This window comes from Sceloporus occidentalis, unplaced genomic scaffold (genome assembly GCF_023333645.1).
Source record: "Sceloporus occidentalis isolate IW3139 unplaced genomic scaffold, rSceOcc1.0.p SCAF_3, whole genome shotgun sequence".
Taxonomy (NCBI): Eukaryota; Metazoa; Chordata; class Lepidosauria; order Squamata; family Phrynosomatidae; genus Sceloporus; species Sceloporus occidentalis.
The window spans coordinates 133,988,986-134,004,260 of record NW_028316983.1 but is presented as its reverse complement, the minus strand read 5'-3'; the positions used below and the strand labels follow the sequence as shown (position 1 = coordinate 134,004,260).

Here is a 15,275-nt window from a genome sequence, read left to right as displayed (position 1 = left end):
TTGTGTTTTTCAGCAGGCTAAAGTTACATGATATAAACAGACACAAGCCGAGCCAAGCAAGGAAGAAGAGTTCATAAAAGCAGAGGGAATAATATGTGGGGAATGCACACAAAGACCTGGACACACCCATTTTGCTACCAGGGGGGAAAATCCCAATATGCCCTTCTAGATGTTGTAAACTACACTAAATTGCAAATTAACATGCTTTAGAAGTCACATTTGCACCACTATTCAGGAAATATGAGGTTCTAGCAAGGGAAACTTTACTTAAATCGGTGGTTTAATTCAGGATTTTCCCTTGATTTAGGTCCATTATTTAAATTGCCTTGACTTAATCCACTGTGAAAAAGGCTCATCTCTGTCTCATCACAAAATTCCACAGATCACAACACAGACACAATGCCTCATCTGCAGATCACAGTGATCTGAGAGGTAGCCGTGGGACAAAATGTATCTAGAGGACTACAAACATGGGCTTTGAGATCTCAGGGGGAGGATCCTTTCAATCTATCTCATCCTCAGAGACAAGCCTGAGGAGCACATGAGGAAGAGCTTTCTCAATGGTTGCCCTCAGGCTGTGGAACTTCCTGACAAGGGAGACTAAACTAGGCTCCTCTATTGCCTTTCGTCTGCAGGGAAAGATCTTTCTATTCAAGCAGATTTTTTAGTAGTGGACCAGCTGCTTTTAACAAGCTGAGGCTGTTCTTTTTAAATTATATGACTTTATGGCTATACTTCTGGGTCCAGGGAGCATTTTTCTTAGGTGAAGGGCCACTTTAGCCTTGGTCTCCCCAAGTGCAGCTTTCACTTCACTTTCTAAAATTGAAGGTTCATCTTCAAATGGTTCTTCCTTGAATGAATCTCATTATTTTATCTCTTTTATATAGTTCTTCTGTGTATTTTTTTCCATCGTCTTTTTATTTCTACTTGGTCATTTAATGTGCTCCCTGCTGGTTACAGAGTGTCCTCACTCTTGGTTTAAACGTCCCTTTGATTTTTTTGGAACTTGTGGAAAAGTTCTCTCGTTCTTCCTTTTTTTTGTTGTCATCTTCTATTTCTCTGCATTGTTTACTATAGTAGTTCTTGTCCCTGCACACATGCACAAAACTGTGGTTTTGTGAGACATTTAGCCTTATCTGGCAGAGAGCTCTGCTGTCACAACAAACTACACTTCCCAGGACTCCATAGAAATAAGCCAGGGCAGTTAAAGCAGTCTCAAATTGGATTTATTTCTGAAGTGTGTTTTGGATCTATGATCAACAAGAAGTCTTGTTTTGGTGTGTGGTCAATTTACTCCTGGACACAGGCAAATAATCTTTCACTTTCTTCTACTTTTTCCTCTGTAGTTGAAGCATAAACTTGGATTATGGTTATATAAAAGTCATTCATATTATTCTGTCAGAGTTTGCATTCTATCTTTTAACTACTTTTGCTACATCTCCTGCCACTCCATTTCTTCTTACATTTTCGTTTTCAGAGTAAATCACTATGTAATTATCTGACACAAAATGCCCCACTCCTGTCTACTTTAGCTCACTCATTCCAAGTACTGAAATGTTTATATGGTTCATTTTCTGTTTTATTATGTCTAGCATCCCTTAATTCATGCTCCTCACATTCCATATTCCTACAGTATGTGCTGTGCAGTCTCAGACTTCCCTATCACCTCTGAGCAAGGCAACAACTGACCATCCTTTCAACCCGAGTCCAGTTGTGTCATTAGCCACAGCACTACTTGGAGCTGTCCTCTGATCTACTGTATTAGCTCACTAAATGCCTTCCTACCTGGATGTTTCATCTTCTGGCACTATATCTTGTTTCATTTTGGATTACCCCATCATAGAGTTTTCATGGGGTTTCGACAGTGGAACACACTCCCTCGGACTGTGGTGGAGTCTCCTTCATTGAAGGTTTGTAAACAGTGCTTTGATTGTGTGTTTCTGCATGGCAGGGGGTTGGACTGGATGGCCCTTGGGCTCTCTTCCAACTCTACGATTCTACAATTAAAGGCCATCAAAAGGAGATTTACTGGTGCCTCACTCTGCACAGTACTAACAAGTGTTCATTGTGGTGCCACTCTTGTTGTCTCTGAGAGATCCTCCACCAGTGTCATCCCCAGACACACTACTGCTTGGGGCACAGTAGCTATTTAGCCAGGCTCCTCATGAAAAGTCTGTTTGACATGGGAAGCCCTATCAGAACACTGCTGCCATCAGCATAGCTTCATGCTTCATCAAATCTAATCACCAGAAAATCTATGAGAGAGCATAGCAATCTATCCAGTTCCATATGTTTCCAAGAGTAGACAATCCTCACAGAAAGGCATGTAACAAAACCAAAATTTACCAAGACGCATCTGATCATCGTGCTATGTCTGCTATAACCAACCAAGCCCATACTCTGTGGCAAAGATTAAATCAAAATGATGTCCTTCCCTAAGGGTCAGGCTGATGACCAACTAAAAAAGAATCATGTTATTATGGAAGCTGATCTGCCCATTGTGGTCTCAGTGTGAATGTTGAAGTAACCCAAGACAATTGCTCTGAGATTCTCTAATGCCATTTTTGAGAGTCTTTCAGCCAACTGTGATGTCATGGTTTATATACCACTAAGAGCTGCTCCTAGCAATTTAATTATATTAGAGGTCAGTAATTGTAAACAACAGCTTTTCCCCCCTGTCTGACCTTAAATCCTTATTTAAGGCGCCTTTCTGAATAAAATGGAAATTCTGGAATTAAAGAGTATGAGGCATACCTCAAAAATGACAATGAAGCTCATGCAATCAGTTACAACTCCACACTTCAACATTTTGTCGTAAGTCCCACTCGTATATATATAAAAGCAAAAATAAAACAGCAGCTGCAGAAAGAAGAGATAAGCCAGTTTAAACCAATCCACACACGTACACACACACACACACACCAGCATTTTAAGAAACCTACTCACTGCATAACAGAAGGTGACATATTTTTTATAATACAATTCAGTCTTTGGGGAAAAGCTGCTGAACATGCAAGAAGTTTGCACTTTTCATTTTTTCCCTACCAAGTCAGAAAATGAAGGGGTGTGCATAAGATATTCTTCCCATTGGCTCATTTTGAACAGGTGTGAGATTATATGCCCAGAGGGACATAATGGTATACTTTAAACTGCCGCCTATCCTAAAATTCAAACACCACCGCAAAATGTGGAAGCCTCATGTTTCACAGAACATTTTAATGGGCCGTTTGAATTCTACAGCTTGGCATTTAAAAAACCAACACAATCTGCCCCTGAGCATGTTTGCTTTAATAGGATGCTGTTTAAATCTGCTGAACACTTTTAAAATATGAGCTCTTTACCATCCTCCCAAACCCCCAACCACTTGTTTCTTCAAAGTGTAATTATCTAGCATTGTAAAACATTAGGATATTGGCTACATATACACAATTATAAATCTACCTAATCAGTTTATTTTCAGAGATATATGAACCAGCACATTTTCTGTCAATTAAAATGCCATAAGGATCCTATTATGCTTAAATTTAGCATTTACATTTGGCAACAAATTGATACTCATTTATCAGGTCAATACTCTACACAATACACCAGGCTACTCTCCGTAGACATAAGTCCAATAAATCAAAATGTGCTCTGGGGCTCCATACACATGGAAAAAAATCTATTTTATAAGCAAGCCAAAAACAACTAATGTTTTGAGGGTGTCTTAAGAAAAGCCCTGTTTCATATTATGCAGATGCAAACAAGGGGTCAACAGGCACAAAGTGTGCATCCAGGAGCTCCTTTCCAAATGTACCCAAATGACAATTTGTTGCTGTGTGCCTCCAAGTCATTTTTGATGATGATACACCTTTGCAAATGTTTTTTCACATTCGCACTTGCACATAGCTATAATGTGCTATATAGCTATAATAACTATACTCTTCAATGGCCAAAGCAACTGAGTTCAGACTTGCCTGCAAGACTACAGGACAAAGGATTTTAAAAATCCAATGATTCATTATTTATTTATTTACTTACTTACTTACTGGATTTATATCCTGCCTCAGGACTAGGTTACATGCATGCATCAGCTAGTTCTTGTACTATTACTTCGACATAGTGGCTACACAAAGTATCTAAACACGAAGGCCACTTGCATAAAATCCAATCAATACTTTACCATTTGAACATTTCCATAACATGCGAACGACAAGGTAATCTGCTTTTTCAAAGCCAACAACCAAATTTCAAAACATAGACATAGAAACCCAAGTGTAATGTATACATCTTGTCCGATAAAAAGTAAGTTTTTACATTCTTTAAAAAAATATATTAAATATTGTATTTCAGAACAACCCATACAAAAAAAAAAGTGAGGTACCCTTTTCGAGAGAATGCTGCTGTTGTTAGTTGTGTACTCCTTTTCTACTGGAGGTTCAGTTTTAATATATTTTCAATGGCATTTTAATATCTTTTTCAGAGAAGGCTAGTTTGGATGGAAAGCCATCATATCAGCAAAACTTACAATAAATGGTAATTAATATAGCATTCATTTCAGTGGTGTTTACTTAAATTCGGATTATTATTTAGTCCAGTTTGCTCCCTCAGATGGCTTTCCCTAAATCTTTAACATACTGTAGCTGCATAACTCTGTAGAGAGCCAGCATGACGGCACTCGGCAAGGACTCTGGAGACCAAAGTTCAAATCCTTGCTCAGCCATGAAAAGTCACTGGGTTACCTTGGGCAAGTCACATTCTCTCAGCCTCAGAGGAATGCAACAGCAGCAGACCCTCTCTGAACAAATCTTGCCAGAAAAAACCAACTGTGATAGGGTCACCTTAGGGTTGCCATTAAATGCAAAACTCTTTGACGGCATACAACAACAAACCTAACCCTGTGTGCACACTTTCCGAGATGTTGCTACCGATTAAACCAAGTTTGCTTCCATGTAAACATATACAGGGTTGAATTATGAGGTTTTCAAATATTTTTGGCTAAATGACCAAAAGTATAATGCAGAGGATAGCCAGCATGGTGGAGTGGTTAGAGCGCTGGGCTAGGGAGTTTATCACACAAAGGACAATTCAGTGTATAAATGATGATTAATCCGTGATAATCCCGCAATTGCACTAATTGCTTTCACACGACATCATGTTCAAAGTGATATTATCCTGTGAATAACCCACAATTGCGCTAATGGTTTGCCCACGACTTCGAGATGAAATGTGATTAAAGTGCCATTAACCTGTGAATAACCAGGCAAGAAACAGCAGCAAATCATTCACGAGATTTTCCCAAGCGGCGTACAATCTAAAACAGCAACAGCATTACAGGATTAAAACACCTCTAAAATAACACTAACTTGTATACAATAATTCCCTGGTTTTTCACAGGATAGTAGCTTTTGTGTTAATCTCGTTTTAATCACCTTTTAATGTCAATTGTGCAATTTTCTCCAAGTTAATCACTGTTTAAAGACCCAACTTCCCCTCCCTCCCGGAGGGATAAACTCCAATTACTCTGGAGAGCAGGGTTCGAATCTCTGCTCGAGCACAAAAACCCACTGGGGGATCTAGGGCAAATCACACACTCTCAGCCCCAGAAACCTGCCTGCGATTGGGTCACCATAAGTCAAACATGACTTGGAGGCACACAGCAACCAACAAGAACAATCATGCAGACATCCAAGCACTTCACTTTTAGTGCTTCTTCCAAAGGAATCCAGCCAGCCCAAATCCCTTTGAAGAGATCAGAAGAGCTGGAGCACACCAAGGGGCAGTGCTGTTTAATGGAGAACATCTGCACCTCTCCCTCCCACATCTTCTTTTTCTTCCCCTTCCACTACCTTCTCTCCCAAATAAATGTCTTGAAGAAGGCAGCAGAGGGAATCCATTCTAGAGCTACAGCCTCCCCTCTGGCGCCCCCTGGTGTCCAGGGCACAGGCTCCCAAAACCACAACAAGGCAAAAGTGTTGAGCCAAAAGGGATGGTCAAGCTGACACAACACAGACTCACAAAGTATCCTCCTTTTCCAGGACATGTCCTCCAATTCCACCTTCTGTCCAGGTGGAGAAGGACCAAGAATCATGGGTTTACATTTCTATAAGAGGTTTCTGTTTGTATGTTTAAAGCTCTTACTTGGTCCTGTCCTCCATTCTTCTGGAATGCCCTACATTTTGTCCTCCTTTGCAGGTGCTTTGTTGTTGTTGTTATCGTTGTGTACCTTCAAGTTGTTTCCGACTTCTTGGCAAGTTTTCTTCCGTTTTTACCATGGCCATCCTCTGAGGCTGAGAGAGTGTGACCCACCCCACATCCCTTGGCAGGATGCGAACCCCAGCCTCCCAGAGCCCTGGCCCAGCACTCAACCCTTACACCCCATTTTTCACAATGATCCAGACCTGAGAAACAGATGGCAACAACATCAAAACAGCAGTCTTGGGGAGGGAAAAAACCCACCAAAGTCAAAGGGGGGGGGGGGGGGTCTTTCTGGAGGTCTGTTTGACTCCTCAGGTCGGGAAGGAGGACTGTATTCCCCCGCTGTGGCTACTAAGTGAGTCAGCCTGGCATAATAAGTGGTTTACAAAAGACTCTGGAGACCAGGGTTCGAATCCCGACTCGGCCATGGAAACCCACTGGGTGAGCCTAGGGTGGGTCACACTCTCTCAGCCTCAGAAGGATGGCCATGGCAAGCCTTTGAGGGAACTTGGCAAGAAAACCCCATGAGAGAACCTAGATAGATAGATAGATAGATAGATAGATAGATTGTCTGTCTGTCTGTCTGTCTGTCTGTCTGTCTGTCCAGGATATAAATCTAGCCGGGATATAAATACTCTAAAATGGGACACACTAAAACAAATGGCAGTACTTGATAGGGAAACCATACTTGCCCATAGGGAACATTGGGGAATACTTGCCCATAGAGAATGGGCAAGTGTTCCCCAATGGGCAAGTAATCCCCTATGGTTCTCTATGGACAAGTGTTCCCCAATGATTCTCTATGGGCAGGTATTCTCCAATGATCCTCTATGGGCAAATAATCCCCAATGATTTTCTATGGGCAAGTGTTCTATTATTTTCTATGGGCCAGTATCCCCCAATGATTGTCTATGGGCAAGTAATCTCCTTCCCCAATGATCCTCTACGGGCAAGTAATCCAGTGGGCAAATAATCCCCAATGATTATCTATGGGCAAGTAATCTTATGGGCAGGTATTCCCAATGATTCTCTATGGGCAAGCGTTCCCCAATGACTCTCTATGGAGAAGCATTCCCCAACGATCCTCTATGGGCAAATGCAATGTTAGAGTATCCCTATCCGGCTCTTTCGTCCCAAAGGCTCTCTCTCAGAAGAGTGGCTTACAGAGAGCTCTGGCTGGTGGCCTTAGGGTCGCCCTAAGTGCAAGTAAAGGCAGGCGAGCCCAGAACCTCCTTCAGAAGCAGACCCCCCCCCCCTTTGAGGGAAAGGGTAGCACCTGGAGGAGGAGGAGGAGGAGGAGTGAGTCTGTGAGGAAGGAGCCTGCCCCTTCCTCACAGACTGTGGAGTGCTGAGTCCCCTGGCAAGGGGTCCCTGCCACTGCTAAACGCCATTGCTCCTCTTTTTCTCCATCTCTCTCTCTTTCTTTCCAGGAGCTCTATCTGTCTCCACACTATTTCCTCCTCCCTGAGGGAAGGAGGGAGGAGAGCCCAGTTCTCCTCCTGAGGCAGGCGCCCAAACCAATGCTGCCCCAATGGGGAGGGGGCTGCTCACTCACCCTGAGGAGGCAGGAGCAGCAGCAGCAGCAGCAGAGCTTCTTGGAGGTCCGTCCAGGGCAGCCCCCGAGGAGGAGGAGGAGGAGGAAGAGGTGGCAGGGAGGCTGGCTGGCTTCTCCCTTCGAGGGAGAGGGAGGCTGGCACTGAAGCTGGACGGCTGGCGTCGGTGGTGGAGCTGCTGCTGCTGCTGCTGCTGCTGCTGCATGTGGGAAGGAGGCTGGCTGCGAGCAAGAGTGGCTCCTCCTTCCTTCCTTCCTTCCTTGCTTGCTTCCCTCCCAAGCCCTGGCCCTGGGATGATGGGGGTCTGCATTGGAGCCCCTCCTTCTCCTCGGGGGACTCTGGCAGCAGCACCGAGGGGCCTGCCTTTCCCTCCCAGACGCCTCCCTCTCTTGCCTCTGCTTCCCTGCTCCAGAGGCATGACGTCTCCCTCTGGTGCCTCCAGAGAGAGAGAGAGAGAGAGAGTCCAGGGGATGGAAGGAGGCAAGGAAGACAGGGTTCAGACCTGCCTCCAGGAGAAGGGCTGCCCCTCTTTCCTGGTCTTTCACTCTTGGGCTCTGGAGGCCAAGGTTCGGTCCCTAGCTCAGCCATGAAAGCCCACTTGGGGGATGTCACACTCTCTCAGCCTCAGGGGAAGTCTCGCCAAGGCAGCCCCCCACAGTAGGTAGACCATGCACCCAGAGAGAGCCAACGTGGTCCTCCAGCTCTTTCCGCTCCCAGAAGCCCCGTCTAGCTTGGGACAAGAGCCAGGAATCCTCAGAGCCGAAGTGAAAAACATCTGGAGGACCAAAGTTTTGGAATCGCTGAGTTGGTGGCGGTTTGAGTGTTGGGTTCAGACTTTGGAGCCCAGGGCTTGATTCCCAGCTCAGCCATGAAAGCCACTAGTCACCTCTCTCAGCCTCAGGGAAAGGCCATGTTAAACCCCCTTTGAACCAACCTTGCCAATATAAACCCTGTTAAGACGGTTGTCCTAATTCAGAAAGAAAGGCACACAACAACAATACACAGTTTCTGGGTTTGCCTTAAAGTTTTAAGCCTTCAGGGGAAGATGTGGGGGAAAGTACCGAAGCCAGGATCAATACTGTGGGGTTACTATGTGCCAATCCCAAGAGGTATGGATGGTCCACCGTCCCACCAAACATCACTAGCTTGCCACCTCCAGACACCCCCTTTAGTCTCTGGCCCCGGATTCCAATCACTGCTAGTGATGGAACTGAAGTGGAATTACAACCTATGGTTCCTCTTCTTTTCACACAATATCGTCACTCGTCCATTGCTAATCCGTTGCTGAGCTGTTATTATACTATTATCATCATGCAATTCCTCATTAACAAGAGATACCTGTGAATGCAAAACTGCACAATAATCGCAGTATAACAGCCAGGATCCGCAACAGATGAGTGATGACATAATTCGAAAAGGAGAGGAATCATAGGTTGTAATTCCACTTCAAACCCATTACCTTGTGCGGTAATCTCCTTGGTGTTCCAGTGGTCCTGTCAAGTGGTCCCTTGCCAGTGTAGATGAGATGTACTTGCCACACTTTCTAGGGCACTTCTACATCCTGCCCAGTTCAACCACCAGAGGATCCAGCAGACACCACCATTGAGGTGGGAGAAAGCCAGGGTCCAGAAACCAAGTGATGCAGGTGCCTGACTAGCCTTGCCTTCTCTGTTTGGCCTGCCTAAGTAAACGGAGAGTGATATAGCAATAAACCTCAAGGTTAGTCCAGTGAAAGCCAGACTTTTTGTCATCCCAGTGAATGCTATTCTTTTGGCCTTTGTACTTAGCTTGGCCATGAAACCCACTGGCTGCCCATGAGCAAGTCACAGGCTCTCAGCCTCAGGGGAAGGCAATGGTAAACCACATGTGAACAAATCTTGCTAAGAAAACCCCATGATAGGTTGCCTTACGGTCACCGTAAGTCAGAAACAACTTGATGGCACCCAACAACAACCAGCTTAGAAATAAGCCCTGCAGTGTCCTGTGAGACATGACTTTTTACTCAGTGGGTCACTGTTCATGTTAAGCCCAATGGACCTGTGAGGATTGGATGGCCAACCAGGGGGAAGATATTGCAGCACAGAAGTAACAGAGAGTCAGTGGACTGGGACCTTCCTATTTCAGGTTTCTGCCTCCAACAAATGTAAAACATTTCCCCCTAAAATTGGAACTGCATTGGCATGTTTTACCTCAACACCACCTAAAGTTTTGCTGATGGAAAAGTATGAAGACTTCTTGAGAAATTCAGTGTCCTCTGCCTAACAGAGGAGCCTGTAACTTCACAAAGGATGGAGACATACTGGATTGCAAAGGAAGTCTCTTTTTGAGTTACAAATGGATGTTAAATTTCCTGGACTTTGAGAATCTCCCAGTTGCCAGAAAGAGGACAGGTGCCAGCCTGCAAGAGATAACCCTCCATACCTTCTGAACTAAAACAAAAACAGCAAAATGCAAGCCTATGATTAACATCCTCAATCTTTTTTCCCTCCTTTATGGTTTTTAACACCTTACCTGATTAAAAAAGCAATGGAGCTTTGAAATCTTGCAACATGTGCATTTGGGTTGGCCCAGTAAAGGTATCACAGTTTGGTGGGTTTTTGATGTTAATGGGTGCAGGAGGGGTTAGTGAATACAGCTCCAACCAACACTTCCGCAGCTCAGGTTTTTCTTTGATGTGTTTGTAAAATCTTAATTAGAAAAGACTATGAAATAATCCATATCTTGCATGTAGAAGGATACTGTGCACTCTCCAGTTCCACATCTGTTCAGAGAAACTGCAAGCTGGCAGAAGCTATAGGATTCAAAGTCCTGCAATATTTTGCTTCTCTGCAGCCTCCTATGCCAGTTTCTAGCCCTTAAGGATAGTCACGTAAATGTATGTTCTCAGAAGGCTAGAGCCCACTTCATCACATGCTGGTTGGGGGGCTTTTTGGAATATTAGTCCATAAAAATAAATGTTTGAACTGGGGGGAACAGGCTTGTATCACATGTTTCCTGCAAATCCCCCTCTCCCTCTCCATTAATGTCACATGAATGAGATGGAAAGCCTTTGTAACAACTTCTTTTGGCCTTTAGGCTTTCACCCAGTTTTGCACATAGCTTTTCAATGAAGGTCTCATTCTCTAAACAAGTTGTGTTGCACCCAGATTTTTTTTCTTGAGTTATTCCATTTGGTATGAGAGTCCCTAGCATGTGAATGTTTTCTGGTGTTTTGGCTAAATATCTATGTGGTCCAGTCAATGATTGCTTAGCAAGACGCATATGAAGATTTCCTCATTCTAATGAATTGAATTTAAATATAACTCTTCCTTTCCCCCCTCTGAGGAGCAACAAAGAGAAGGACAAGGACAAGAAGAACAGCTTGGGGAGTCATGAAAGGAACTGGCAGAATCTAGAAATTGCTGGATTTTAATGCTCAGTATGGTATTTTGTACCACTTAATGAAACAAGGGCCAGTTAAGTAAAATATTATTCCAGTTAGCACTGCAAGCCAGAATATCTTTGTCCTGACCCCATTGTTCATGTAGGTCTGTTTTTTTATCCCCTATGTCAAAAAGCCTCAATATCTGTGCACCTTTTCCTTATAAAGGAAAGAGTTTCAACTATTCAGTTTTATTTTTAATTGTTATATTTTAAAACATTTTCTATTAGCAAAGGTCTCCAACATCATATGGGATGAAATAGCCCTTAATTTGATCAGTCAGAATTTTTAAGCAAAGTTTTGCAATGTCAGATTCTCCTTGCCCAGCCTGACTTTAAGCTACTGAAAACAAAGTCCTGGGTATTGCCTTGGTGAGTGGGAGTTCTGGGCACTCCATGCCTATTGAATGGGATGTCCCACAGCAGAAGCAGAAGACATCCTTTTGATTTAGATCCTCAGACTGCTCACACTTGGCTTCAACTGTATCTACTGCAAGCCTGTGCAGTGGTTAGGAGAGTCTGCCACCTACTGACCAAATGTGCTATTGCACATTTTGAGCTCCTGGTGTGTGTGCGGCTGTGTGCACAAATGCCTTCAAGTCTCCTGTTGACTTATGATGACCTCATAAATTGAATAGGGTTTTCTTAGGCAAGGAATACTCAGAGGTGGTTTTGCCAGTTCCTTCGTCTGAAATATAGCCCACAGCACCCGGTGTTCATCATTGATCTTCCATCCAAGTACTATCCAGGGCTGGCCCTGCTTAACTTCTAAAATCAGATGGAATCTGGTGCCTTTAGGGTGTTTAGGCCATCCTAGATATACTTTAATTAAAATTAATCAATACATTTTAAAAAACCCAAATAAATCCAAGGTGGAAGCCCTTTAATATGCATGTCATATTTCAGGTGTCTAATTGTTATCACCTTCAGGCTATGCCTCTGGTGGACAAGCATGTTCTCTTGTATAAACATGATATGTATTCAGAGGAAGCTCCTTTGCAGATTATTGTCAGGGATAAAATGGCAAAACATCCTCCCTGTCCTTGCTGATCTATGGAAAAGCAGAAGTGTAGCTCTACTACACTACACAGTTATAGCAGTTCGATACTACTTTATCTGCCATGACTTCATTCTGTGAATCCAAGAGTTTGTGGTTTGGTGAAATACTTCCTTGTTCTCTGTCCTGTTTCAGAGGAGTATACTAGAACACTCTAGTAAAGAATTACAAGCACCTCACCAAACTGCATATTCCAGGACTCCGCAGGATGTAGCCATGGCAGTTAAAGTAGTATCACCAAATTGCTATGATTGTGTAATGTAGGTATATTTCAAGCCTCCTCCAGAGAACTTGGAAAGATACTTTCTAAAAATAGTTACTTATAGTTCAAGAACCCAAAATAGCTAGTCACCATAATAATTACCATTTCAAAACTAGCTCATTACCGTTTCTCAAAAATAGCTAAAATTAAAACAAACAGACAAACACAGTACACAGCAACATGATGTACAAGGTAAGACTGCACATGAACATCCCCTAGATATACAGTACGGCCCTCATATCACATGGTTGCCGCAAATACATGAAGCTGCAGGTAACAATAAAAACTGAAAGTTGACCATAGAGTCATGCTGGAGGACCTCCAAATGCCTAGAGATCTTTTTTCCCCAGATGCGGGTAAGTGAAATTGCAGTTACCAGTCCTGTGGATACATGGGTTGTATGTGTGTGTGTGTGTTGTTGTGTGCCTTCAAGTCATTTCCAATTTATGGCAACCCTTAGGCGAACCCATCATGGAGTTTCTTGGCAAGATTTGTTCAGAGGATGTTTGCCTTTGCCTTCCCATGAGGATGAGAGCATGTGAGTTGACCAAGTAGGTTACTATTTATCTTTTGGATTGAAAGATGCCAAATTCAGGTCCATCAAAGTAAACCTGAACTATAGAGAGCACACAGATTGGGACTCACTTGCTTTACCTCCAACTAAGATAAAAGATTTGGCTACACTGACACATTTAACAGCACCTAAAGAAAGCCAGCATGGTGTAGTGGTTTCAGTGCTGGACTACAATTCTGGAGATCAGGTTCAATTCTGAGCTTGGCCAAGAAAACCCATTGTGTGACCCTGGGCAAATCACATGCTTTTAGTCTCAGGGAAAGGCAATGACAAACCTCCTCTGAACAAATCTTGCCAAGAAAATCCCATGATAAGGTCACTTTAGGATCACCATATGTCAGAAGTGACTTGAAGGTGCACAACATACACACACAAAAAGAGTCAGCATGGTTTAGTAGTTTGAACATTGGACCAGCTCTGGTAATCAGGGTTTGATTCCTGTTCAGCTATGGAAACCCACTTAGTGATCTTGAACAGGTCACACACTCTCAGCCCCAGAAAACCCTGTGATAGGGTTCCCATAAGTGAGAAATGACTCGAAGGCACACAACAACAACAACAACAACAACAACAACAACAAAAAATTTGTCTCTAGATGTGTTCATACAGAGGCTTCTTAAGAGACTGACTGAATTCTGCCTACAAAGGGGGTTGTCACCTGGGACAGGCTAGATCTTAAAGGAACTGCCTCTGTGTCTATAAATGGAAAAATAAAGTTTACTGCCTTTCCTTGCTTATGTTTCCCAAATGCCTCATGGCCTTTACCTGCATCAAAACTCCCTCCATTTTAAACTCCGCTTTATTGTCCCGAGAAAGATGTATCTCTGTGACTTGCCATCAGTACCTCATTGCTCTAATTTTTAACATCCATGCCTAATGAAGAAGCTTGTGAACTTTGAAAGCTTGCATAATGTATTTTGTGCCTTTTAGTTGGTCCAGTGAAGGTATCACTGCAATATGTGCTTTACATTTTTGCTGTACTTTGCTGCATGGCCAGCACAGCTATCTCTGCATATATATAATCTGAAATAGTGTTACTACTGGTAATTGAAACACTCTCCCCTTAACCATTGCTAATAATTGCAAAAATTGGCTCCAAACTATTTTATTATGTATTAGAATGTATGTCAATTCCTATCAGTAACAACTCCATGCATATTCCCTCAGAAGTAAGCCTCATTGTTTTCTGTGGGATTTTCTCTCAGGCTGGAGTGCTTTGGATTGCATTGTTACCTAGCAATGGACCGCCACCTGATTGCTCTCAAAATAAATGTAAAATTTAGTTTCACGTCTCCAGTGGCTGTACTGACATTTATTATCTTTTGATTTCATCAGTATTTTCACTAAATCCTATTTTGCTTAATAGCACTTTGTGGTTCAATATGTTAACTGGTTTCTGCAGATAATGAATGGGTGCATTTCACTTTCCAAATCTAGATAAGAAAAATAGTGATATTCACGCATGTAATGTGTTCCATGTTTATTCTTCATTTAATTATGTTGTAATCTGCATGCATCTGAAAGTATTGGATATGCTGTTTAATCCCAGTTCCTAAAGTTCTCCCATTCCCTTGAACAGGGTGATCAGATGCCATAACCTCAAAGAAGGACAAAGCACCACAAAATGTAGGACAGCAAGAAAACAGTAAGACATTACCAAATAAAAGCTAAAAACATTAATCTAAATTCATTTCATATGGTTTATTTACAGTTATATTAGATATACTATATTTTATTATGTACTCAACCATATTTTTCTAATGAGCTTATCTTTGGCATGGCATGGCCATGTACTAGGGTTGTGCAGGGATGGAGCGACTGCACGCCCCACAACCCTAGTATGTGGTGGTGGCATAATAATGGCGGAGCCCTGTATATATGGGAACTGCCATTGTTATATATGTGCTATGTAACATCCGCATGTTGCCATGCGGCTCTTACAGAACGAGTGCGCCAGTAGCGCACTTGTTACGCTGCCCCTGTGGCTTTAAAAGAACCCGCTTTTCGTGGGTTCTTTTTCCGCCAGAGGGAAGCCACACAGTTTGGTGGCTGCGGCTTCCCTCTGGAAGAAAAACAGGCACCGGCAGGCCACCATTTTTTGGCAGTCTGTACTGCACCTTTGTTAAAATGCGTTGTTGATTTGGAATATACTTACAAAACTCTGAGCAAAACAAAGGCTTCAAATGGTACTTAATTAGCAAGAAACTTTTGACTGAATCTAAAAAATTTGGT

At 42.9% G+C, this 15,275-nt stretch overlaps 1 protein-coding gene across 2 annotated transcripts in view; it reads right to left on the bottom strand.

Moving 5' to 3' along the window:
• Window positions 1-7,850, bottom strand: part of SEMA5A (semaphorin 5A) — a 166,618-nt gene extending 158,768 nt beyond the window's left edge. For both annotated transcript variants that reach the window (XM_089516372.1, XM_089516375.1), the window contains exon 1: window positions 7,733-7,850. The gene's annotated coding sequence lies outside the window, so the exon portion shown is untranslated. The remainder of the gene's footprint in view (window positions 1-7,732) is intronic.
• Window positions 7,851-15,275: the final 7,425 nt, after the last annotated feature.